The following is a 3,382-nucleotide window of genomic DNA, read 5'->3' as shown; positions in this document are numbered from 1 at the left end:
CTGTAAATTACAGACTATTATAATGATTGTTTTTTAGAGTTAATGAAGGAGTGTTTTCCTTTTTCTCTTATATTGGAATTACTGCAGCTGGATGAAAAAACGAGAACAGTTCTTTAGTCTATGTACAGTCGAGGAATCAAGAAGATAATTTTGTGCACTTTGCTCACTCAGATAGAAGGACACACACAATCTAGAGTGCACTCATCAAAACTCTGTCCGGCTGAAGCCAAGAGAAGGCCTTTGTTATGACTGGAGCAGAATAATTTTTTGAGTCTTTAGTTTGTGTTTTGCTCGATGCACACCTCAAATTGTTCCATGAAGGTAGCCAAGCCCTTAATATCTTCTAGGGCAGAGAGTGGAAGCTGCTTGGATTCTACAGCTCTTCCTGACTCTCATCAAAGCCTACATTCACTAAAGAGGTATGTCCATGTGACCTTGAGGCGGATGGGATAGCTGGATACGTCCTAGGGCAGCAAAGGGAAAAGGAAAAGATTTCTCAATATTAGAGAGAGGTCAGGATTCAGAAGGTCCAGTGAGACCAGAATCTGGAGTGTCCGTGTGGTGTACCCAGAGAGGTTGGATGCTTGGCCACCAGTCCTTTCAAAGATTCTCGAACACCAAGCATCAACTAGAAGCAACAGAGGAGCAGATTCTAAAGGACCAAGCTGGCTGGCTGATGACCGTCTCCATACTATCCATGAGATCCAAGGATCAATGACCACAAGGATCTTCACCTATGCTTTGCCACCATTTAAGATCCTGAACCTTTGCACAATGTTTGGAACAAGAGGGCACTAATAAATACTTATATTTCATTCCTGCCAGGCCAGAAATATGATGAGATCTTAGATTTGGGTTTAAGTGAACTTAAAGAAAATAAAGATGTGCAATCATTTTTACAGATCTGGGTTTGTGTTTGTTAATTCACACAGACTACTCCATTTAAAAGGCAATCATGCCAGTAAAAGTGGCTATAAAACCAACCTGGATCCATGCTGTAATAATAACCATCCTTCACATCTGCACAGCTTTGTACATTTGGTAAGGTGCTTTCATACATGTTATCTCATTTGATCCTCACAGAGCTAAGAGGCTCTTGAGCTGCTGAGAGTAGATGGGCAGAAGCAAAATAACTTAATGGAAGAGAGGATTTTTTTCCCAGACATCTGGCCACTAGATATTTCCTTTGCTTGCATTCATTCTCTCTCTCTCCCTCTCTCTCTCTCTCTCTCTCTCTCTCTCTCTCTCTCTCTCTCTCATTCTTGTTAGGAACAAGAGGAAACAAGTATTCAACAGTTCATCTAAAAACATCTGTGCAAAGTTATCATTTGTAAGATGAATTTCACAGAACCCAATGCCAAGGATAAATTCACTTCTTAAGAGGTTGCAATTTAGGCTGCCACCCAATGGTGGTAGTAAGTCATGGCCAAACCTTCTTACGAATCAAAGAAAAACAGAACAAAACAAAGAAACAGACAAACACCTATAGGTATATTTGAAGGAAAAAAAGAGATTATAACACTTTTCAATGCCTTTTTACTATCAGAAACATATTTTTCTTCAAACAACTCAACAGATACAAAGTTTATTTAAAGAGCATTTTTTTAGCATGAGCTTTGAAAGCCAAAGGATTTAACAGAGGTTGCCTCTGAGGAATGGGGAGTTGGAGGAGTGAAGTAGGTGAGATTTTCATTTTTCTACTTAGTACATTTCTACATTTTTGTATTTGTTACAATGAAATATATTACTTTTGTAATACATTGTAATCTGAAAAACTAATAAAGATTTTTAATAAAAGGAATCTAATACTTAATTAGATTCTTTTCCTTTCTATCACAAAACATCATTGCTAGCTCTCTTCTCCTTTTATATCTTACAGGAATTCAAAGAGAACCTTCCTTTATTTCTTCTAATTGTTCACTTTTGTCACAAAAACCCCTGCCCTGGCTGGTCTACGTCCTCTTGGCCAGGAATTTCCAACTGTAGCAAGAAGATCAGAGAAGGACTCAGAACCAGCATCAGAATCAAGACTACTGTGCATCAACCTATACCACCTGGCAGGGGTGCAGGGCTAAATGCACCTGCCATTGATTTTTCCGGCATACTCACAGCAAACTGGCAGTAATCTAGGAGAACAGTTTTTTGTTTGTTTCTATTTTAAATTTACAACAGGAAAAATTTCTCCAAAAGGCAAAATACATTTTCATGTCTGCAAAACTTACTATGAATAATAAATAACAGAATACCTATGAACATGTAACTGTTCTTGTAAGAAAAATAATAGGCTTTTTATTTTTGTAATGGTGGGACTCATATTCTTAAGAGTGGTAACGGGATATAAAACAGCAAGAGCCACCGACGTGGCTTGGTTCAAAGTCCAAACAGCCTCCTTTTTCAATTATTAGCTTTGACTTTTATAACCCAATCTCTCCTTTTTTATGAGTAAGAACTTGTCATAGGTAAAGAGAAGACAGTTTAGTCTCTCCAGCCCTCTGATTGAAGACTTTTCTTTTGTTCCTTCTTATTGTTAGTAAACACACAATTTCCCCTTGGGGAAAATAAACATCCATCTTAGCTGTGGCCTGACTTCCACAATCATAACATGTTCCCCTAACACTTCATTTCCACATTCTCTTTCTTTCGAGAACCTCCTCCATTCCTCACAAATGTCTTCCAGGTTTAGATATGGTGGCTTCATTTGCATAAATTGGTCATATTTTTAAATTTTTTCTCTTCATGATCCCCATAGCAACTGGCTTCTTTAGAAACTTCTGCAGAAAGTCCAAAGATATCATATCTTTTAACTGAACAGAACATTTTGAATAGAATTAGTACAGGAAAATGACCTAGTTTCATTACCACGTCCTTGGCCTTTCTTTTATTTTTTTTCTTTTGTAAAATGAAAATTGTTCTTAAAAAGTCAATTCAGCCAGATAGAATTGGTTAGGTATTCTGGGGCTTGTAAGTTATTAAAGACTGTGTATAATTTTAAAAGATGCTGTCTCGCTCATTTTAAAGAGCAGTTTTTCACTTATTCATTCAGTAGGTATTTATTGAGTACATTAAGAACTGCTTGAAGCTGTGAAAGATTCAGGCGACTATAAAACTCCGAACTGCCCTCCTGCACCTGCAATCACATCAGGTAACAATCAAAGGTAGTGTATAATTAAACATTGAAACTATAAACCAGTCCTATTGGCATTCAGAATAAAAAAAGAAATCATCATTTTCAGTTGATGTAAGAGGAAGGTGAAACTTGAATTGGGTTCTGAGAGAGAGGCAGGATTTGAAAAGTTGAAAGAAGAGGAAACATTATTCCAGGCACCATTCCAGAAATAGAAGGCAGTATGAACATGTACGTGGAGAGTAAATCTGGAATGTT

The sequence above is a fragment of the Equus asinus genome, chromosome 28 (assembly GCF_041296235.1).
Source record: "Equus asinus isolate D_3611 breed Donkey chromosome 28, EquAss-T2T_v2, whole genome shotgun sequence".
NCBI lineage: Eukaryota > Metazoa > Chordata > Mammalia > Perissodactyla > Equidae > Equus > Equus asinus.
Note: the sequence above shows the minus strand (reverse complement) of the source record.